Here is a 25251-nt window from a genome sequence, read left to right as displayed (position 1 = left end):
CAGGTACTACAGAGCCCTGCGGACAAGAAAAAGCCGCCACAAGAAGACTTTCTACCGCTCCACCATCTCACTCTTGAACCGTTAATCCCCACCATGCCATTTATACTCCATTTAATACACTGTTGGCGTTTTAGCACTATGTTTATTAGTATTATTATTATTTCTCTTTTATATTTTGTACATATTGTTTATTCTTATTTTTGTTAACAATTCCAGAGTCGCCCACAACCACGGAAAATTCCATGTATGCATACCAATATGTACTGGCGAATAAAGCTGCTCTTGAATCTTGAATCTTGAATCATGATAGAGGACTTACTGCATCTTGGAGACGAAGACTTCAACATTTAACACCTGTGAAAAAAATTTCACATTAGTTGCCCTGAAAATGATACAAGATACTTTCTTTTATTAAGAATAATGAGATAGTTTGACTATATTTAGAAAAAGTAAACCTGATAAGATTTTCTGTTTTTTTTTTTTTAAAGGTCTTCCTTTAAGATCCTCAGTTTTCCCAGAGTAAGTGAACTTCCCAACCATCCTTTGTCCACCCAGTGCTGTCCTGATGGCTGGACATACATGAAGACAGCTTCAGAATGGAGACCCCTCAAGTGCGTCCTTTCAATGCAGATGAGCAGTAAAATGTCATCCGCCAACATTAGGACACCTCAGTCGTACATAATCCTGCTTGTCCCTTGTGACTCTCAAAGGCTTGCCTCATCAATGTCGGATTTCTAATGTGGCAAACGTGTCAGCGATTAAATGCCAACTTCAGGCAACATCGAGCCTACAAATTTCCTGCCAAAGCTATGTGTAACAGATACATCTTAATACACAACGATTTATTTTATTAATATTCAAGATGTTGATTTCATTTATCACTTCCGCATATTAATACAGATAACATATTTATCGTATTTAAGTATATAAGTATACGTTTATTTGAACCATTTTGGATGAGGGATTTGATCTTTTGTTGTTTTCTTTAAATGAAAGAATATATATAAAATTATAATGAAACGTATTTTAAATTCCATCATAAATAGGTAAACCAGATGGAAACACAATCAAACAATGGATGAAGGAAACATGGAGAGCTTATCTCTGAATGATCAAGTATACTTGCTTGTATTTATTGATTTATTATATTTAAAAGGGAGCACTAGTATGTTTTTGTTTTGTTTTTGCATGGAAGTGACCTGCAAGAACTGCCCAGAACTCCAGACCTGCTTGACATGAAACCTTTCTCTCTGTGGTTCCTGACAAATGATTTCAAATGTGAAGTAAGTGAGTAATATTTGTAACATAGTGAACACAAACTTGTAAACCTACAGCACATCCCATCATGGAAATCATCTAAAATGCAATTCTATGTTCTTTTCTAGGTGAGATGGAGAAATGCATATCAGGTGCTGGACAAACCATCGGTCAACATGTCAAAAGCAGGTGAGGTGGTTACATCATACACACTTTGGTCATTAAAATAGTCATGTTTGGTAATAATGATCAATACATTTCTGTGGCAGGACGCACTGACATGCTGACGCTTATGGTCAAGGTTTTTTGGCTTCTGTTGTTGGAAACACTTGGTTGTGCCCGTCAAGGTGGAAGGTACTCTAGACTGAAGAGTCTTTTTACACTTCAAATGATCAGAATCAAACGACTTCATTAATACAATGTTTTCCAGGTTCTGTTGACTTTCGGACAAAGAGGATTCGACGCTGTTAGGGCAGTAAGGAGACGGCAGGAAGTGAAAGATTCTTGAGAAGGAGATGAACCACCTCTGGTCTCTGTCAAGTCGTTGTGATTCCCTGGAAGAGTTGTCTCGCATGGCAGCGTCACAGCAAGGTAAGAGTTTATTTAGCAAGTGAAGAACAGAAGTACAGCTGATCATTATTATTGTCTTATTCTTTTAAGATGCACCATGGGCTTGACTGGTGAGGCTTTGAAGGATCTTCAGAGCCTTTGAGGAGCAGCAGCAAGTCAGCATGACGTCACTCGAACCATGACTCGGACCAGAAACTACTACACACAAGTCTTCGATGAGGACGAGACCATCAACGTCGTGCAGATTCACTCTGATGGTTACTCGTGACATTTGTGACGATCTGTGAACATTTGTTTGATATGAAACCTGTAATAAAGCACAATTTGATTTCATTTTGAATAACATCCCATAGTATTCATCATCAGTGCAGGTAATGTGTTGTGAAAATGACTATTGGTGATTTAGAAGTTGTAACAAAGTCTCAAAGTGTTTACCCTAGTTTGAGATCGACATAGAGTTCAACATGAACAATATTCAGGCAAAGCAGACATCATATGTTAATGAATCATGAATGAATTAATGCTTTATTTCAAACATGTTACATAAGAAAGTAAACTTAAGACAAACAAACAAAACCAATGACATTAGTCAAACAATAATTATAGTCAAAAGAATAATATTTACCCAACATGTCCAAATTAAGAAGGATGAAGCATAAGCTTGTCTATACCTAACCCTTCACTACTCAATTATTTACCATCAACACCCAAAGTTCATCAACAAAATACAAACATAAACAAACAAACATGCAGCAAAACACAGTGGAGATATTTAAGATATAAATAGAGATAAACCACTGCTTTCTTGAAATCACCACACTTGCAATAACTTTCATAATTGTGTCATTCCATGTGATCTGGGTAACAGTAAAAATTGATTTAAATCATCAGTAATCATCATCGTTTAAAATAGCAACTGAAGAGCTATTTGTAAATTACACCCAAACTATGAAATAGAAGACAGCACGTCTAAAAGCTTTGTTTGATCCACAGTACATGTTTGAACTTAAAAATATACATATTTATGTTATTGATAGGTGACTCAGGACTGCTGTTATACTATCAGAAAACTACACACACCAACATGATGTATTTGTTTGTAGTGGCCTGTGCTACATCAAAGGGTTAATTCTCTGACTTCAAGAGGCATGAAGGCCCTTGTAAAGCTGATATTTATATGACACATTCAGATGGTCTCCTACTATCCTGTGAGAAGTATGGTTCAATGAGTCCAAAAATGAGGGAGAGGTTGTCATTCTTCTGTCAAGATGGTCTCTAAGTGTTATAGAATATGCAGACCTGATCCTTCAGGAATGGACTTGGGCAACTTTTTTTCTAATCAGACCTCAGAGCTGATATTTGGATATGTTTTTCTAGACTCCATTCTGAGTTGAACTGTGGTGGTTTGATGTTGCTATGAACTTCCTGTGCCCCATGGTATCATGGGAAACTTGGAGAAATCTGGACTTTGAAGCTCTATAAATCGACCATTGTTGATTTAAATGATCTGAAACTTTTAGAGGTTCTTCATGTTCCATTTGTACACATATATGTTCAAGGGTGTTTCTCTAGGTGCTCCCTGAAGCTACTTCCGGTTTAGGAGGAGTTATCATTATGGTTCCACAAGCATATGATTTAAGAGGTGTCAAAGGTCACGCAGACCAAGTTTCATATGTCTGAGGGTCACAGAGGTCACATAAGAGCAAAAGAGCAACAGTCATGAAAAACACGTTTTTGGCCCCGGTTCATTCCCAGCGGCCCCTGGGGGTCTGAAAATGAGCATGATAGTTCACACTAGCCTCAATATCAAGCCTCTGTTCATTAATGTACATGTTATTGATTACTAATGTATGATTATGTTTGTACTTATGCAATACATATTATTGATTAAGTGTGATTATAGATGTAATTATTCCAATAGTAGTAAACTTTTGGATAAGCTATTAACTCCAATATGAATATTGTACATGAGCTGCTTTTTATCAACCTGTCATAATAAAAGATATGAACTGTTATCATAAAAACTTTATTTAAATTTTTTAAGCATTCATTGGTATCAATTATAGGCATCTCTGAAGTTACAACTGCATTGATCATGTTGGGATGAATACTATGGGATGTTATTCAAAATGATGTCAAATTGTGCTTTATTACAGGTTTCATATCAAACAAATGTTCACAGATCGTCACAAATGTCACGAGTAACCATCAGAGTGAATCTGCACGACGTTGATGGTCTCGTCCTCATCGAAGACTTGTGTGTAGTAGTTTCTGGTCCGAGTCATGGTTCGAGTGACGTCATGCTGACTTGCTGCTGCTCCTCAAAGGCTCTGAAGATCCTTCAAAGCCTCACCAGTCAAGCCCATGGTGCATCTTAAAAGAATAAGACAATAAGAATGATCAGCTGTACTTCTGTTCTTCACTTGCTAAATAAACTCTTACCTTGCTGTGACGCTGCCATGCGAGACAACTCTTCCAGGGAATCACAACGACTTGACAGAGACCAGAGGTGGTTCATCTCCTTCTCAAGAATCTTTCACTTCCTGCCGTCTCCTTACTGCCCTAACAGCGTCGAATCCTCTTTGTCCGAAAGTCAACAGAACCTGGAAAACATTGTATTAATGAAGTCGTTTGATTCTGATCATTTGAAGTGTAAAATAGACTCTTCAGTCTAGAGTACCTTCCACCTTGACGGGCACAACCAAGTGTTTCCAACAACAGAAGCCAGAAAACCTTGACCATAAGCGTCAGCATGTCAGTGCGTCCTGCCACAGAAATGTATTGATCATTATTACCAAACATGACTATTTTAATGACCAAAGTGTGTATGATGTAACATCTCACCTGCTTTTGACATGTTGACCCCTTCCACCTCCGATGGTTAGTCCAGCACCTGATATGCATTTCTCCATCTCACCTAGAAAAGAACATAGAATTGCATTTTAGATTATTTCCATGATGGGATGTGCTGTAGGTTTACAAGTTTGTGTTCACTATGTTACAAATATTACTCACTTACTTCACATTTGAAATCATTTTCAGGAACCACAGAGAGAAAGGTTTCATGTCAAGCAGGTCTGGAGTTCTGAGCAGTTCTTGCAGGTCACTTCCATGCAAAAACAAAACAAAAACATACTAGTGCTCCCTTTTAAATATAATAAATCAATAAATACAAGCAAGTATACTTGATCATTCAGAGATAAGCTCTCCATGTTCCCTTCATCCATTGTTTGATTGTGTTTCCATCTGGTTTACCTATTTATGCTGGAATTTAAGATACGTTTCATTATAATTTTATATATATTCTTTCATTTAAAGAAAACAACAAAAGATCAAATCCCTCATCCAAAAGGTTTAAAATAAACGTATACTTATATACTTAAATACGATAAATATGTTATCTGTATTAATATGCGGAAGTGATAAATGAAATCAATATCTTGAATATTAATAAAATAAATCGCCTACCATGACCTGCCAATATAGCAAACTTTTTATTGGAATTAAGCATTTTTACAGATTTATATTCACTCTGTACCTCCTTAAAGTGGTTTGAGGTCGGTAAGCACAATCGGGGTTAGAATCGCACTGTTGACATTAAATATTTCAAGTGCGCTTCATAGTTGTAGTATTACGGTAGTCACGTCACGTTACCATGGCAACCAAGAGGTGGGCGACGCGTCAAATGTAACCCGGGTCGTTTTGAATCCAACATCGGGGGGTGCTCTGTATATTACTGGATGACCCGGGTAGGCAAATACCGCCGTTTTTGTCCCCCCTGTAGCGTTACCTTAGTGACGCCAGGGGGACATTGCACGGCGTAGGACGGTGTGACGCCTTGGGTGTGAGGACGTGTTGTAATACATTACACAATTACATAGAAAAAAAGCAGATTAAATGTTGTTTAAAAAACATTTAACATTTAACAGTGTATCAGAGGAAACTAATATTCTTCTGTGTTTTTCCTTGATCCTCACAGGTGATTATAGGTTATTTTTCTTTCAGGTTTGCGTCGCTGGTTTCTGTTCGTATTTTTCTTTCACCGACAACGATATTTTTTTTCAAAATCCATTAAGAGATACTAAATGAACAATGATTAATAGCAAAAGTTAGATCAAATGAATAACGTGACATTATATATGATTGAAAAGGTTTTTCCGAAGTAACAATAAGTTACAGGTTTTGGTGGAAGCAGAGAAGAATAACCTCTGAATTTATATATCTGGATTTATTTCACATTGATTTCATGTTGATTGGTTTATTAATTTTGTTTCATACAGTTTTTCAGGCATTGAAATTAACAATATTAATTACTTTTTCTTTTCTTTGGTGGTTGAATGTAAAAATGTAATGTTTTTTTTTTAATAATTATTCTTCTTTACCACTTTCTTGTGAGCTCAGAGTTACATCTAATTTGCATCACTTTTTGATAAGAATATGATTACAATTCTGACTCGTATTCCGTGATGTTCTCTGAGTTGCAGGAAAATAAAAGCCCAACTAAAATGGGAATTCCCAAGGAATAATATTCTTGAAATATAGAGTTATGAGTTTCAGGATCAAATGTATCTGTGGTAAATGTGGAGTGCTCCAAATAAGTCTGAGTAAATAAGAGAAAGATTTGTACTTGGTGACGACCTCATTCTTTTCTTATTCTTTTTTTGTTTATCTAGTTATCTTAAATGAAACTTGATGAATGTTGAATAAGTGGCAGTTTAATTACCTTCTGTAACTAATCTGTTGATTTAAGTGTCTCTTAAATTGATCTTTGACCTCTATTGTACTCATCAGTATGTGTCTGTTCGTACAAAGCTCCCTTTTCATTGAAATACTTTTGTGTGTTTAAGCCCCGCCCACTGAAAACACTTTCTAGGGATAGAACCTTGTTTACCATGTGAGGTGTCATCAATATCGCAAGTGTCCAGCTCCAAGAGACTCATTGTATAAACAAATAATACAGCTGGAGGAGTGAAGACCATTACTACGTCAATATGGGTCTCACCCTCGAACCTCTCCTTTGCAAAGATTTTAGACGGGGGAGAAATTTATAAAGAAATAACTTTGTCATGACGAGGGACTTACTCTGTCTTGGAGAGGAAGACATTCAACATTTGAAACGTGAGTGAGTCAGAAGAGTTGGGTATTCACATGAGTTGCCCCTTACAACTATCTTATGAAGTATTGCAGTCTCAAGTAAAATGTAAACCTTGCTGCAATAACAAGTATTAATCAAAAATATAATATTATATTGTTTCGAGAAAAAAGCTCTAAAAGTCATCCTATACTGATATGGTAATTCCTGAAACTAAACATTAATCATATTTATGAGTAGATTTTGCTTCACTTGGACAGGAAATTGTAAATCATTATAAACACTGACTTAAAATGTATGCAGTCCAACACTTATACTTAAAACCTCATGTAATAAGTTGCCAAGTTGCCATGTCTATGTGTGCACGTCTGAACTTAATGTCCCAAACCGCTCGACAAAATTGCTTAGAAATGAACATGTTGACTACTGACCTCTCAGTGAGGGTTTTATGGGGAGGGCAAAAACTCCATCAGGTAAAGATAAAGACAGCAAAATTAATTATTTCCTTAATTTTCTGCTGCTGATTCGCTTATCAAGGAATTCATATTTTGTTTGTTTTGGATGACAATCTCCCTCCATGACATTTGTCTGGTAGAAAATAGAAAATAAATTGGGATACTTTGACTCATTAATGCATCCTCGCGCTTCAAACATCGGAAGAGGTCTTCATCAGAACATGAATCTGGCAAGCCAGAAAGATTAGGATTGGACCGAAACTTTAGGTGTTTTACATTTTTATTGCTTCTCAATATTGATTTGCATCTCTGGCTCTCCATTTACTTAACTACCCTGCTTGAGTGTTAGAATGATGTTTGGCACTAGAGCCTGTAAAATACAAAATGTACGCTTGAATTTGATCCCCTCAAAGGTAATACTAAGAATAATGGTCCATCTCCAGACACGCAGAGATAATGCTAATAGTTTGTGAGCTAAATGAGAAGTCACTCATTTCATTAAAACCCTCCTGACTATCAAACCCACTTTCTCATGCAACAGCTTAGCCAAGAAATCCACACGACAATTGTTTCCTGGGATAAAAACAATTAATAATAAAATTAGCATTTATGAAAGAGGAAGGTGACATTCTTTCCTGGACTAATATGGTATGCTCGAGCATGACTTGATAAAGGTTACAGTTTGATCTTTTTAATATTGATGAGATGAGCTTGAAACACAAGATGGGATGGGATTAATCATTCATGAAAGACTAAAAGTGATGTGAAAATAGAAAACATACCGGTGAATAAATTAATGCTTCAGGAATGACTAGTCAACCCGGAGATATTGTTGTGATAAATAATCTGAAAATATTTCTACGCGTACATTAAAACCACACTTTTTTACAGTCTGGTGTATGGGGTGGTGGATTTTATCAGTGTGGAACATTTTTAAGTTTGTGGCTTTATAAATTGAGAAACTTACCAAGATTGATTTTACACTAAATACACAAGTGTTTAGTGGATTAAACTAAATTTAGTGCTGGGTGTGCTGTCACCGACTTTGTATACCATCAGAACTTAATTGGAGCACCAGGGACCATCTGTCATTTGTTACATAAACCCAAGAAAAACCAGAGGGAATAAATGATCAGTGCTGTGATTATGTGCTTCACAAATTTGCTCACACATGGATAATAAGATCTAGATCAAATTGGTTGTTTTTTTGCAATTGCATAGGGGTTATTTTTGCTCATGTATATATATATATATATATATATATTTTTTTTTTTTTGCGAAACCTTGTGCAGTTTCAAAAGGAAGTTTCCAACCAGTGTTCATCATTTCATTTACTGGTATGGCCTCTCAGCACTGCGGTTCCAGAACTAGAAACTCCATATATATTATATATATTCCAAAAATAATGGAATTCATTCATCAAAACATAGTATACAATTGAATCACTGAAGTAAATCAACTTTCATTAGACAGTAGTAACACAATTTGTAGGCATATGATTGCTAGGTATCTCTCATTTAAGAGTCGTGAGTTCAATTACTAGAAATGCAACATTTCCTGTGAGCTAACAAAATTCTTGAATCAGAGAAGATGTTTTATTAATTTGGGTACTTAGCTCCTTGGCTGAGGTATGCCCATTCTCTGTCCTTCCGGTTCTCTAATAAACATATATAAGATGAACTACAGCTATGGCATCATAGTACACTTAATTACGACATGTAAAATCTAATGTTTGCTAAAAATGGCTGACTTATAAAACATATCTGCTCTTGAACAGTTAAAGGGAGAATATGTGACTTCCTTATTATTGTTTCTGTCCCCCCCCCTCCAGAAATGGCTCTTTAGACACATGAAAACGAGGTATTTCACCAACTAAAGCAGTTTGGTGTTTACATGGGAAGAAAAGGCAAAGTTATGTAGTGAAGATCTTTGTAAAAAGATTTTTATAAATGTAACCAACTGCCAACTAAGTAGGACACCTCCGTCATTTTAGTTCAATTAAATCATATTAATGTGAAGATAGTGGATTGAAGACTGTTTATTCCAAGTTGTGTGGGTGTTTTTTTTGGAACATAATTGTATTTCTTTCGTTTTCAAAAACTTTTTTTAAAACCTTGCTGTAGGTCGATCCATTTTCATTGGAGTATGTTTGGTTTTAGCTTTGACACCATAGGGTGATAACGCTTCTTTGAGCTGTTGGCACATGGTTTAGTTATGTCCATGTGCCTCCGCATGAGTCTTTTGAAGAAGGCTGTTACCTCACACGGTTTATAATAATCCTCAACTACTTTTAGTTGTTGTTGAAGTGGCGACTTTTCACCACCATCACTGCTTTAAAGCCTTTTTTACAATAGTATCTTTACGGTATTTCACGAGTTTGACATTTTTCTGTTGATCAGTGGAGGACAGATGAGAAGTGGGTAGATTCTGTGTTAAATCTGTGTATTTTGACTCCACTGCTCCCACCAATTATGCACAGAATTCACACACTTGACTAAATTAAGCCTGTGGGGACTGGCAAGAAACGTGGTCTCTAGCTTGTGCTTAATTGTCGAACTTGTTTTTTCTCCTTTCAAATCCCAGACAACCTCCTCCAAGACAGTCTGCAAGTTCATTTTCAAGTTAATTTCACTCTGCTAGAGAAATTTGTTTAGAGGTAAATGAAATTGTACCTCTGACGATTCATGGTATATTTTTTGTGTCCTTCAGTGAATTCATGAAACACTTGAATGTAAAAAAAAAAAGTGTATATTTGTGTGATAAAACAAATAATCCTGACTGCAGCAACACTGGCGGTTCCAAAATACCGAATGGACTTGAAATGAGTTCCAAAGAAGTTCAAATGCCCTCAGGCTATTTCATTAATTTCATTCGATGCCTTTCGGTCTAACCAGTAGGACATTTTTTTCTTTTGATTATATTTCTAGACAAGTCAGCAAAGATAAGGGCTGATGTAGAAATTAATCGCTTTAATGATAATAAGTGGGATGGAGACTGGGGAGTGGGGTGATCATGTACGGTGAGATGGAAAATTGTGTAAAGCAAAGAAAAAGCAAAAGTAGGATGAAGAGCCCAGGGAACAGAGGAGTTTCTCTCAGTAGGTAAGGTAAAGGTGAAAACAATTTTAAACAAATATATATATATATTTTTTTTACAATTTAGGAAAACCTGTTGGAAGCTCTTTGACTATTTTAAAGTGACTTTCATGAGAACACAGTAAAACTATCTGGAAATGTTTATGATGGGTGATATTTTGATGTATTCATAACTTATTTTCCTTATAAAGCAACAACAGGTAGGTTTAAAAAGTATAGTTGACTGCCTCCCCCAGCATGTGTAACTGCAAGGCTTTGTTACCAAAACGAGAGAAATGCAAATTTCAAAATCTTACATAATGCCTCTTAATGTTAATAAAAGACTTTTCCTCCTTTTCACCGTTTTCTTTGCCATTACTTTATTTATGATTTACAGCTCTGTAAACAAACAAGAGACCACTGCAAAAGTATCGGTATATCTGATTTTACGACTTATAGTTATGTGTTTGACTAAAAATAAAGTTTTTGTTCCATTATACAAACTAGTGACAACATTTCCCCCAAATCCGGGTAAAAATATCTTTAAGAGTATTTATTTTCACTGACAAATAGTCCAAATAACAATAACAATAAGAATGAAGCTCCAATTTTCAGCTTTGCGCAACATCTTTTTAGCTAATGGTTAGACAGAGACCCTGAGAGGCCTATGTAAGTACAGTATTCGTATACCTACTGTGAAATTTAAGGATCACTCATGATCTGATAGGAGCTTCAGCAAGGCTTGAATTGGGTAGATCTGTCTTTGAATAGGACGCATGAACCAAGCCACCAAACAAAGCTGAGCTACTTGAATTCTTACGCCACGAGTGGAATACAGTCACCCAAGAACAATGTGAAAGACTGGTGAAGATCATGCCAAGACACATGACAGCTGTGATTAAGAATCAGGGTTATTCCACCAAATGTTGTTTTTCTGAACTCTTCCTGGGTGAAAACATTAGTATTGTGTTGTTTTAAAATTCTTTTCTTTTATTTTGACCATTTGTCAGTACAAATAAATGCTCTAGATGACAGTATTTTTATTATTATAATTTGGGAGACTGCTGTCAGTAGTGAGAATGAAACAATTTTGTTCTTTTTACTCAAACAAATACAAATTGTAAAATCAAAGAAACTGATCATTTTGCAGTAGACTCTTAATTTATTTTCGAGAGCTTAATTAAAGACACTTTTAACACAGTTGTGTGAATGCTTTTCAGCACCAGAAGAGATGCCTGTGTGGGTTGTAGTGGTTGTATCTTTATGATTGCACTTCCTGTTGTCTTGCACTTCCACGTACAACACTTGGTACTTAACTTCTGCCCAAAGCTCCTCTAACAAATCGTATTATATGTAAATGTGCAAAAAAATGCATGCGCTTCATTTCTATAATCAGCCTTATTAAAATTGAAACTGGTTTCAGGCACAATATTAATGGCATGAACTCTGCTGACAATAATAACAGAATCTTGGTTGTTGTTGAGCCCTGTAGGACCAGAAAAGTCTTGAGTGCATATTCTTGGATAAAATGCAAGATTCCGCATAATGATAAGAACAAAATGTAAGGTATAAAAACTGGAAGGACTCCTGATTTCGTTATGCATTGCTAAAAATATGTAGATTGATGTGGATTTATTTAAATATTTCATAGAGGTTCTTCAAAATTATGGTAACAGGAAGTACTGCGGTTACAAATTCCCTTCGGCCAGATTATTTATTCCAATCCTAGCATCCAATGTCTATAATAACGATACTTACAATTATTATTATAGGTGATGAGAGAAAAGTTAGGATGTTGTATGTTTACATCAAGCTCTATTGCTGTTTTGATCCAACTGAGCCCCAGAGGCTGAACAGCTTAGTCAATTGTTTGCTAGAAATCAAACAATGGCTGAGTGAAAACACTTTGCAGCTAAATGTGGACAAAACTGAAACTCTAGTTATTGCTCCTGATGATAAGGTTCCAGGGTTGAGTCAGTACTTGGGTGACTTAGGCCAGTCTGTCAAACTGAGCCTGAGAAACCTGGGTGTTGTATTTGTATAATGTTGTCACAACATGATCTGGAGCTTGTAATCCATGCATTTGTGTCTTCTCGCCTGGACTATTGCAACCGTTTGATTTCATGTCTAAACAAGAAGGATCTGTCTCGCCTGCAGTTGATTCAGAACTCAAAATCTCAAAATTCTGGTTCTTACTTTCAGAGCTATTCATGGTCAAACTCCTCCTTACATCACTGATCTGATCCAGCCTTACACCCCAGCTCGGGCTCTGAGGTCTGTGGATCAGAATCTACTAATGGTTCCACGCACACGGTTCAGGACCAGAGGAGAGAAATCTCTTCCTCTCTCTCTGCGCTTGATGGATCTACTGACTCCTTCAAGAAACATCTCAATACATTTTTATTCGTGCAGGCTTTTCCTTGATTGACTGAAACTCCTGTGTTGTTCTCAGTGTTATCTTGACCTTTAAAGTATATATTTTATTTAGTATTGTTTTGATTGTTTAAGCGCTTTGTGACCCTGGTCTGGAAAAGCGCTATATAAATACATATTACTTACTTACTTACAGCAAGATACAAGATTCTTTTGCACCTTGCCCAGAGTTATTTTTTAAGACTTTCTCTTACAAAATTAGGAAATGTTTTAGGATACTCTTGCACTTGCATAGTGTTGCAGTTTTTTACATTTGTGAGGGTATTCTTCCCACTAAATTATGTTTTTTTACAATTCACATTGATTAGAGTGCTCAGGAATCTATGTTATACACTGTACACAAAATTGTATAAAAAATATATTTTTTAATTAAAGATGAGTCCCAAAACATATAACTTTACCTAAGACTTCTCTCTCTGAACTATTGCCTGACATCGCATTAGCATTGATGAATCTCATCTCAAGATTTTAGTGTATTCAGATGTCACTGCAAAGTTATCAGCTTCTCTGATTTTATGACTTATAGGTATGTGTTTGACTAAAAAGAACGTTTTTCTTCCATTATATAAACTAGTGACAACATTTCCCCCAAATGCGAGTAAAAATATAATTAACAGCATTTATTTGATTATTCACTAACAAATAGTCCAAATAACAATAACAATGAAGTTCCAATGTTCCGCTTTGACAACACCTGTTTAGCTAATGGTTAGACAGAGACCCAGAGAGGCATATGAGCCACAGTATTTGCAACTACTGTTAAATTGTCAGTTTCAAGATTAACTTAAAATGGAGATAAACTCACTGAAGAGGGTTCTGGGTATTTTAGGTGAGATCTGATGGAAGAAGCCTAGTGAGCAATCGGACATGAAATAATTGTTTGTAATTTGTTTTTTATATATTATATTTTATTAATATCTCCTGAAAATAGTAATAATAATAATAGGAACTGAAAAACCAACAAGACTGTGTCTGGCGCACTGTTTGTACAGTCCTGTTGTGATATAATGACTTATTTCAAACGTTTGGAGCGTTCAGTCAGATGCAGTGCATCCCAGCATGGTGAAGAGAAAAGGGATGCGGAGAGGAAGCAGTGTCTAATGAGAGAGCAAAATAAACAGGAAGAGAAATGAAAAGTGACTGTCTTTTCCTTGTGACAGATGAAATTAGTCTTACAAACAGTATTACCGGTTCTAAATCTACCCAGTGAGAACTGTGAAGTTTGTCAAGTCAATATGAATCGATTGTTCTTCCACATATTGATTCATGCACTCTAAATATAAAATGAGTGGGAAGAAGAGAAGCTCATCTATTTATTTATTTAAAGATATGGTAGAGTTTACTTGATTAATATGGTAACAGAGAGTACTGAGGTCTTGAATTCAGTTGGGAAATTCTTTCATTCCAATCCCAGGATTTGATGTCCACAATAAGGATACTTACAATTATTATGATAGTTCAAGAGAACTAGTTCAGCTAATTCACAGCTAGATTCTTAGTTTTTATTCACCTTGCAAAGTTCCCTTTTAACACTTTCTGCAACTCCCTCCAGGATTCCAATCATTCTTGACAATTTCAAATAAACCTAGTTTCTTCCCCCCACTCGCCTGGCCACTAGTCATTACTCAGTCTGTGCTCTCAATTCAGTCCAGACTCTTTAAGCCACTTTACCGATCCGTTCCTCTTAGAAGTTCCCTGCGGGACTTCTGTTTCTGCTTTCCACCTGCGTGTTTACTTTTACTTGCTTCTTCTTTTCGCGAATGAATTACTTCTATCTGAGAATGTCTGGACCTCCCATGTCTCTCCAGGTTTTCCACCTTCTGCTACCTCTAATCCCCTCCTGCACAGCCAAGGCCTCTGTCCTCCGTTTTTTGATTTCTTAAATAAACACTTTGGTAAGACGACCAACTTAATTGGCAGGGGGGCACCAGATGTCATTTTCTTGTTAAGACCGAGCCACATCTTGTCACTTGAGAAGGAGCCAATTCAAATCTTTTTTCTTTTTTTCTATAGATCGTCAGATCGTCTGGTCTGAGAGGGACAGGTGGGAGACAGAAGGACTTTGGCCAAGTTGAATGTTTTATATTTCATGGTTCATCATTTTGTTGTTTTGAATTAAATAACTAATGGTTTATTATAAAATAAACACATGATCATGAAGTGAACCATTTTTGTAATATTTCCGTTTCTGTCTATCTATTCTGTTATCTTTTCGCTTCTTATCTTATATATCAATTAAGCTTTAAACATGAAAAAACAAAAAAAAGTTAATTTAGATATCATAAACAGTAATGAAGACGCTACAGAAAGACTTAGCTTATTTGTTTAAGGCAAAACATCTCATAGACTTAAACCCTGGCTTACTTGTTGGCATTGTGTAAGGATATGACAACTTTACTGTAATCAATCATCTAAATTTAACACACATTTCAAATAGTAAGTAAGTAAGTAAATAAGTAAATTGTATTTATATAACGCTTTTCCAGACCAGGGTCACAAAGCGCTTAAACAATCAAAACAATACTCAATAAAATATATACTTTAAAGGTCACTGGATTAACTGATAATCTTTCATATTTAATATTTAGAGGCGTTAACCTGAATATTCATACTATAAAAGATCCACCATTTTGCGAGATCTTTGCGTTCTGGCATTCGAAGACATCTGCGATAGACCTCTCTGCTTGCTAGCGACCGTGTTCACTAAACAAGCATTTTTCTTGAACTCATCCATGTGCCTTCATTTTCCACCACCACGTACCCCCACAACTGGTTAAATTATGTGGTCAGGTCTATATTCTTCTTTCGTGTGTGTCTGTGTGTGTGTGTGTGTGTTTGTGTGAGCCCATGTCAATTAAAACGTGTGAGTCTTGTGAGATAAGAACTCCATTAAGTTCTCCATTAAGATAACAATCCAGGGCTGCTCTTCCTCATGCAGTGAGGAATAAGAACCTTGTGACATTTCCAGCAACTAGGAAGTAAACAAAACGGAAAAGCATTTTTCTCAGTGTCCTGTATTCCTAACGTTAAACTTGCTGCGGAGCATCATCATCGCTTTGTCTGATCGTCTCTGACGTCATTAGAATGTGTGTCTCACCTGCACCTGTTTAACGTGTTTGTGTTTCTGCGTATTCTTATTACATTCGTGAGATAAAGGTAATTTACAAATAGTCATCATGTGATGGTGTATTAATGCAAGTGTGTTTTAAGGACCGCGATCACAAAAGGAAAACCAGCATTTGTTGCGCTTTCATTGAAACCTGCAGCTTAACTTTGACACACTTCCTGTGTCAGAACATGCCTTGATACTGCCTCCCATGGAGCATCGGTAGAATCCCTTTTTTCTTTTCTGTTCTGAAAGAACTTTTTAGTTTTCAGAATGAAGTAAGAACACAGAGGGATATCAGATGAGAGATTACAGAATATATATCAGGCTGCTGAGGCAAGAAACTGTTTCGTCAGAATGTTATCACATGTATAATGATGGCAGAGGATTCTTTAAAACAGGGGTCGGGAACCTATGGCTCGCGAGCCAGGTGTGGCTCTTTTGATGATTGCATCTGGCTCGCAGATTTCGGCTTTTCAGATAAAACATAAAATATTATCACTTGTTTCAGGGGTGGGCAATACGTCGATCGCGATCGAAGCTGTTGCGAGTAGATCGCGTGATTTAATAAAATATGATATAAGAAAATAGTAAAGAGAGCTCTGATTGGCTACTGTGCATGTCAATCAAATGGTTATTGTGCCGATTGGGTGAAAATTTGATTGACATGCACAGCAGCCAATCAGAGCTCCTGCCTCTTCCACTGAACGCACGGAAAAGATCATATGAATCGAGAATAAAAAGAGCAAAACGTGCGACAGTCATTTTACGCAATTCAGAAAAACGATATAGAATTATAAGCTTGTTTTTTTTAAATAATATATCGAACAAAATAATGCGCGTTTGATCGCTTCAGGTTCTTCTCTACGAGAGTCACAGAAACATGACGTCAGGTCCATCAAAGTTAAGCTGCAGGTTTCAATGAAAGCGCAACAAATGCTGGTTTTCCTTTTGTGATCGCGGTCCTTAAAACACACTTGCATTAATACACCATCACATGATGACTATTTGTAAATTACCTTTATCTCACGAATGTAATAAGAATACGCAGAAACACAAACACGTTAAACAGGTGCAGGTGAGACACACATTCTAATGACGTCAGAGACGATCAGACAAAGCGATGATGATGTGAAGTTACTGATGAACAGTTTTATTCTCGTTAAACTTCATCTGAAATTTAATTAATCCACTTGTGTGATTCATATCAGACATGTTTAAAATTAACAAATATAAACTGTTAGTTTGAATTCATGTTTTCATTTGTTTTTGTTTTTTCATGATCACAGAAATGGAGAATTTTTAGTCTTGTGCTTCATTTAAATATGATGGACATATTGAAATGGAGGCATAGAAAGGGATGAACCCGTCTGAATTCTTTGTTGATTTTGATGAACAAAGGAAAAGGGCTTGAATTCGTGTCAAGCACAGATTCTTACATCTGAATATTATTTATATGGCTCTCACTGAAATACATTTCCAAATATTTTGCTTTCATGGCTCTCTGAGTCAAAAAGGTTCCCGACCCTTGCTTTAAAAGATTTTTTTTAGCATATTATGGATTAATACCAATTTTCATTTTTATTTTGAAACTATATTAAAAATTTTAATTTCTGATGACAATTAATCATGTTTCAATTTAATCAATCAAATCACTGTTGAATACTATCGGCTCTTATGTTGTCAAGGCTCTTACTCTTGCTCCCTCTTTCCATAACTTGACATGGGACTTTTAAATCACTCATGAGTTTTGAATAATTCTATTGAGACCTGCCACCGAAACTCTTAACTTTCAAATAATAAATTATTTGGAATTTATTTAAATGAAGTGCATCTAACACAGCAGTAGAATGGGACTTAAACTGCGCACTACATAAAGTGATGACAAGTGCAGCCATCTACTTTTATTCGGAAAGCTTTTCTCATCTTTTACATTCAGTTAGTTCTTTACGCTGACGTCTCTAATGCCTCAATTTCTTGATGCCAAGTTTATGTACCACATCTGATACCCAGATTGATTGACATTAATCTCAAAGCTGCATAATGCAAAGCTGCAAAGTATTTCTTCCTTTAGCCCAATCACGAGGGCCTTTTGCAAGAGCGCCTCCTGGAGTCCATACCATGTGAAAAAGTAGAATCTTCTAGCATGAATGGGATTTCATAGAGTTCTAGAGAGTTTGCATTTATAGACAATATATTGGATTGTTGAGTTTTTAATACATTTTTTCATCTAAAAACATTTGTGATCTAAAAAGAATGACTGGGACTAAAAATATCCAGTTGAACAGATGGGCGGAGACCATTTTCATTCATCAAATCTGGTTTGCACATGCCTGTTCTAACCGAGCCTCATGCCTTTGCCACGTGACCATTTTCCCCAGCATGGCTAAACTTGCCGATGTTTAAATTAGACAACTATGGGATAAATACAGTGGACATTCATCTAGATAATGACCAAGTGACACCTCACCACCTGCATATATTTCAGAACTCTATTAATTACTTGATTTAAGACAAGGTTCTCAGTTTGTGGCTCAATTCTCTGTAGATTTCTGGGTTCTGGCCAGTGAAAGCGGCTGGAATGAACCGTCTCTCAAGACAGTTTTTTTTTTTTTAATTGTCGGCTATTGTGCAGGATCAATTGGATACTTGCGACAAGCCTCAAGATCTTGAGGAGACAACCGCTTACAAGAATTCCAAAGAGAACAGTTGTATCCACCTGTGGTTTTTCCTCAATTTACTCCTGTTGTTCTTTCTGATCCTCCTGAGGAACCTATGCAGATTGGGAGACAAGACTCACTCCAGAGGAGCGCCAGCACCGTCTATCTAAGGGTTTGTGTTTATACTGTGGTGCTAGTGGTCACTTGATGCGTGTCCGTCCCATTCGCCCCAAGGGTCCTAACTTCCGTCCTGCGGCTCGCATCTGGTGAGTACTACGTCAGACTCTCTAACTAGTGAAACAATTTTTTTCCTCAACACTAGGCTTCAATAATCAAACCACCACTGTCAAGACTCTTATTGATTCGGAAGCCGACAACAATTTTATTGATGCTAGATTTGCATTGATTTCAATTCCCCTGACAAGTTTAAAATCAACGCGATCATTGTGTGCTATTGATGGTAGTTCTCTTCCCGCTGTCACACACCAGACTATCCCACTATCGCTGTCAATTTAAGGCAACCACACGGAAATGGTTCCTTTTCTGGTTCTTCCAGCTTCTTCCTCTCCTATTGTGCTGGGTCTTCCTTGGCTCTCACAGCATATTCCTTCCATTAACTGGAAGAACACAATGATCCTGGGCTGGATTACCTTCTGCTATTCTCATTGTCTCCGTTCTGCTATGACTGTTTCTAGCTCCACCCCTCTGTCAGTTTATTCCCCACCTGACCACCTGACGTGTCAACCGTTGATTTAGGGGAAGTACTTCCACCTCACAGACCTTATGACTGCGCTATTAATCTGATACCTGGTTCTCCTCTTCCATCTAGTCGGCTGTATAACATTTCACGCCCTGAGAGAGCAGATCTTGAGGATCACATAAACGGTTCTCTCTCCGCTGGACTCATACGTCCTTCCTCATCCCCTCTCGGAGCAGGTTTCGTCTTTGTAAACGAGAAAGACAAATACCTCCGCCCATGCATTGATCATAGAGGTCTTAATGACATTACTGTTAAAAAACGCTTCCCCTTTTCCCCTCATTGATCCTCATTTTGAACCGCTCAATCAGGCCACTATCTTTTCCAAACTTGACCATCGTAATGCCTACATTATAGTGCGAGTCTGGGAAGGGGACGAATGGAAGACTGCATTCAAGACTCCACTAGGCCATTTTCAGTACCTGGTCTTGCCTTTCGGCCTTACCAACGCACCTGCTGTTTTTCAGCCTCTTATTAATGATGTTCTCAGACAACAACTTTGTTTATGCATGTGTTTGGGTATACTCATTTTTTCTAGATCCCTTGAGGAACACAGACACCATGTTCGTATGGTGCTGGAAAGACTGTTGGAGAACAAATTGTACTGTTAGGCTGAAAAGTGTGAGTTTGGCAAAGACAGTGTGGGTTCTTGGGGTTTTATCCTTGGGCAAGGACAGCTCAAACCCGATCCGGTTAAAATTGAAGCTGAGGTCAATTGGCAAGCCCCCAAAAACCGCAAACAATTACAGAAGTTCCTGGGATTCGCCAATTTGTATAGATGTTTTATCCGTGGTTTTAGTAAAGCAGTCACTATCCTCACTTCTACAAAGAGACCTTTTCACTGGATGTCTGATGCTGATACGGCATTCAAGCAACTCTGTCAGCTCTTCTCATCGACTCCTATTATTCACCATCCGGATACTTCCCGTCAGTTCCTGGTGGAGGTTGACGCTTCAGGCACTGGTGTTGGTGCCATTCTCTCCCAGCGGGATTTTACTGACGTAAAGGTACACCCCTCTGCCTTCTTCTCAAGGAAACTGACCCCAGCGGAGACAACATCAACAACAGGGAGCTGCTGGCTGCACTAATGGAGTGGAGACACTGGTTGGAGGGTTCCGTTCGTCATCTTAACTGACCACAAGAACTTGATGTACCTCAGGTCAGCCAAACGTTTGAACTCTCGCCAAGCCCGTTGGTCCCTGTTTCTTGGACGTTTAAACTTTTCCATCTCCTATTGCCCTGGAAGTCGTAATGTTAAACCAGATGCTCTTTCCAGGAAGTATGAACCCCAGAATCTGAAGAAGTCAAGGACACCATACTTAATGACTCCTGCTTCCTCAGAGCTGCTGCTTGGGACATTAAACAAACTGTCTTATAGGCCCAGAAGGATCACCCTGACCCAGGTCCTGGAGTGGGGACACGCTTCCGAACTGGCTTGCCACCCAGGTACGGCACACACTCTCAGGAGGCTCCGGCAGCGTTTCTGGTGGCCTGAGATTGGTCTTGATGTGAAGGAGTTCATCAATGCTTGCTCTAAATGCTCCAGAAGCAAGGCATCTCATCAGACTACTCCAATCGCTACCTATCCCCAGCCGTCCTTGGTCACACATCTCTGTGGACTTTGTTACCGGCCTGCTTCTGCAGGTATGACAGTGATCATGACCATTGTGGAACGGTTCTCCAAAATGTTACTTTCCGTACCCGTAACCAAAGCTTCCTTCGGCTCTAGAGACGGCGAATGTTATGGTGAACCACATTTTTTTTATTCACAGCATTCGTCTCAGACTGACGGCTAAGGATACAAATATACAGATGACGTTTAAAAAAAAAAAAAAAAAAAAAAAAGCAAATAATCCTTTGAAGAAAAATAATTATATAGACATATTATATATCCATTCATTTTCTGACGCTCATTCCCATTATGGGGGTCACGGAGGCTGGAGTCTACATGAGTTTTTTTTGAGCAAGAGATGGGGACACCGCGGACGGGACACCAGTCTGTTGCAGGGCACACAAAGACACATAAAATTCACCCACACACTCATACCTGGACAATTTCCTCAAGTTCCCAACCAACCTCTGTATGTTTTTGGTCGGAAGAAACTGGAGTGCCCGAGTAAACCCATGCAACACAGGAAAAACAAACAACTCCTTCCCGGTGTGAATATATGAAGAATTGAAAATAAAAAGTTAAAATCTAGATGCAAGAGCAAAACGCTGCAGCTCATTGAGTGTCCACTTGAGGCTGAATGCAGACCAGAAGCCAATTAGACGCTTGGCCGAAACAGATTTTGACATGTTACAAACTACATGAATCTTCCAATGTTGTGCAATGAAAATAATTTAAATACCAAAAAACACTTGTTTCACTTAACACACCAGGTTGGTTTTTTGTCTTTTTAAATTTCCTGTTCATCTTTTTACCTGAGTCCACACAGTAAGGGGTGTAGCAGGTGAGCATTAAATTGCCACTGGAGACTTAACTAAATGGGTTTTCTTTCATCATCCGCTCATAATTCAGCCTATATAAACTCTTGACTGTAGTATGGCTTAACCTGGAAAACTGAATTAATTATTCATAATATATTTATTATACTTATTTTATTTATTGTGGATTGGCTTCTGGAAGGTGGTTCAGTCACACACATGTGACATCATGTTCGTATCTTACACAGTCTTCCCTAGTTTATCGCAGGGGTTACATTCCAGGATCACCCATGAAAAGTTAAAATCTGCAAAGTAGTGGAACTATATTACTTTTATAATTAAACGTTTTTAACCCTGTATAAGTTTAATAAAACCCTATATGAATACAATTATTGTACTCAACATTGAAGACTGCTTCATATCTTCAGCAAATCTTGCATTTTATTCATATTCCTCATATTAGTGTTCTTACACATACAGTGTGAATATACAGTATACATTCTTATTCGTGCAGGCTTTTCCTTGATTTTCTGGAACTCCTGTGATGTTCTCGGTGTTATCTTGATCTTTTAAAGTATGTATTTTATTGAGTATTGTTGTGATTGTTTAAAGTATATTATATATTTTATTTACTTTGTGACCCTGGTCTGGAAAAGTGCTGTATAAATATAAATTACTTACTTAATTACTATTATTTTTACTTTTTTTGAAAGGAGGGTTTTTTTGTGTTTTCTTATTTCAGTTGTCTTTTATTCTGTACTGCCAACACACACAAAAAATCCTATGTTGTGTTTACAACATTAGAGAGTAGTACTAGACATGCTTCTGCCATAATAAAAATGATTGATGACCTTTCGACCCCTCCCCCTGGTAACAGTAACTATCAAATTTGATTGATGACCCCTCCTAATATGCCCCCGCCCCCCTTGTACCAGTAACTGTCAAATTTGATTGATGACCCTGTCTACAATGGTCCGGCCCACTAGCACTCTGGAATGTGGACCTTTTTCGGAACTTGGAACTTTTGAGAGTTTTAGTTTGCTGTAAAATATCTCTTAACATTGTATCTTTGTAACAAAGCCATCTTCGACAGGCCTCTACTGGAAGTGAAAATAAATAGACATCACATATATAGGTTATAGGTCAAGCCTCTTGTTCCATTTGTGTTTCGAGCATCTTTGAATGACTTTGAGTTAAATTTTTATCTGTGTGTTTCTTTTTAATGGCTAAAAACAACTATGTTAGTTTTCTTTTTAAAGGCAAAATACCAAACCAGTTGTCAACTTCTTTAAATATTGTAACAACTTTTTCCTACTTTCTGATTCACACACCTCATAAAGACATTTGGTTCCTACTCAGGGTACAAACAGAACACAAACACTAATCTTGGCCTCTAACTATACACAACTATACAAAATATTAGTCAAACATTAAAGTTCTACTGGAAAACTAAAAGAAAATAACATAAATAAATGAAATACCTTGGTGTCACTTCAACTAAAGGTCTGCTCAAATTATATGATGGCAATTATAGACACACAGACTAAGAAATAAGGAGAGAAATTCAAGGGTGGAAAGTCAAATGATTAGATTAGAGCTAGAATAGAGAATAATAAAAATGACTATATTTGTATATCATACAAATCTCAGATAGACAATTAAGAATATATTGGAATATAATATTCATCTACAAATGTATATGCAACGGTAGAAAACCAAGGAATAAATATGAAATACCCCAGCTCCCTAAAGACCAAGGAGGCATGGCTCTTCCAAACTTCAAAAAGTATCACTATGCTCCACAACTTAGACCTCGAACACCTCCGAGCTTCTGGACGAGTCTTGGAAAAATACAAAAACAGAAAATGTATAGTGCCCTGGTTACTTTCTGTCAAACGTTATTCACACATTTATTACACGCTTTGGAGTTGACTAGTTAGACTTTTGAGGGGCTTGTCGTTGATTTTTCTGATCTCGCATCTGAAACGGAGCCTCAATGAAACTTTTGTCATAATTGTCATTCACACATTTATCACACGCTTAGGAGTGGACACTAGAGGTAAGATTCATAGCCTCACCCCAATTTCCGATGCAATGGGCCTCACTCTTTTCAAATCCTTTTTTCAATTTTTGTTGTAAATTTCTGTCATACATTATTTACGCATTTATCATACGCTTCGGAGTGGACACTCGAGGTAAGATTGATAGGTTTACTCGCAATTTTCTTCATGTGTTTCTTTTTAAAGGCAAAATACAAAACCAAATAGAAGCTGTGGACTTTTGAAATAGAACTTTCCAATGTTTTTACGGACACTCTAACATGAATCCACTTCATAAGATCCACTGTAACAATTTGATTATTACAATATTGTAACAACTTTTTCCAACTTTCTATGGATGATCCTGCCTCCTATGACCCTACCCCCCTCGCACTGAACTGTTGCTGTGGAATTTTTTTTCGGAACTTGGAACTTTTGAGAGTTTGTTGTAAAGAAAAATCTCTTAACATTGTATCGTCATAACACAGCCATCTTCGACAGGTCTCTACTGGAAGTGAAAATAAATAGACATCATAAGTTAATATACATTGTTAATCAAGCCTTTTGTTCCGTTATGTGTTTAGAACAGGCCTGCATGCGGCTCTTTACCTGGTTTCATAACGTGTTGTGTCGTTCGCGAACGATTTGTTCGAACGAACGATCTTTTGAGTGAACGTACCGAACCGAATCACTTCATGAAGTGATTAATTCCTTTCTCAGTTCAGTTGAACTCAGCCGCGACCGTGCCGGTGGGAGGGATTCTATGATAAGACTTTGCTACAGAACATTTAGTTTTTATGTTGGCACAGATTCGTTCAGTGAACAAGGATTCATGTTCGGCTGTGAACACAACTCAAGATCTTCTCTATTTGCTTTTTTTCTCACGAATGTCACTGGTCCTTTTTTCGTGAACGCACCGGGCGTCCTTTTTTTTCTCTTTTTTTTTTTGCATTGTCCCTCAAGTGCAGTGAATGTGATCCTCGGGTCTGAATCATTAAACCTAGTAACGGATTGTTTGGTTGCGTTCAGGAAGTAGAAGAAATTGCAGTCAGGGCTCCATAAGCACTGAGTTAGTGATTTGGTGAACGAACAAACTGAACGAATCCTTTTAATGAACTTATTCTAGTGATTCAGTACATTCAAAAAACTGCCGATCCCATCACTATATCGTTTATATCGAAGTTTGGGTTTGTGTTTTTTTTAAATGTGCGTGCTCGCTTGAGTTCAATACGGTATTTTCATCTAACACGCATGCGCATCATAGAATTTTTTTTTTTTTAATTATTATATTTTTGTTTGTGGACTTGGTTGAACTGAGAGTTTGTGTGTGTAAGACAGTGCACACAATGTTCATTGCTGAAAATGACTGACCCGTGGTCCG

General features: G+C 37.2%; 1 long non-coding RNA gene across 2 annotated transcripts in view; it reads right to left on the bottom strand.

The window, feature by feature from the left end:
- Positions 1 to 3875: 3875 nt before the first annotated feature.
- LOC148082860 (uncharacterized) overlaps positions 3876 to 25251 on the bottom strand; it is a 57341-nt gene continuing 35965 nt past the window's right edge. Inside the window, exons 1-5 of one of the 2 annotated variants that reach the window (XR_015710847.1) lie at positions 4847 to 4896; positions 4672 to 4744; positions 4508 to 4592; positions 4270 to 4430; positions 3876 to 4200 (exon numbers count right to left, since the gene is read on the bottom strand). This is a non-coding gene — a long non-coding RNA (uncharacterized LOC148082860). Of the gene's footprint in view, positions 4201 to 4269; positions 4431 to 4507; positions 4593 to 4671; positions 4745 to 4846; positions 4897 to 25251 lie in introns of those variants that run through there. The other variant, XR_015710846.1, reaches the window with a different exon arrangement.

The sequence above is a fragment of the Callionymus lyra genome, chromosome 4 (genome assembly GCF_982586985.1).
Source record: "Callionymus lyra chromosome 4, fCalLyr1.hap1.1, whole genome shotgun sequence".
Classification (NCBI taxonomy): Eukaryota; Metazoa; Chordata; class Actinopteri; order Syngnathiformes; family Callionymidae; genus Callionymus; species Callionymus lyra.
Note: the sequence above shows the minus strand (reverse complement) of the source record. Positions and strands in the feature narration are given on the sequence as shown.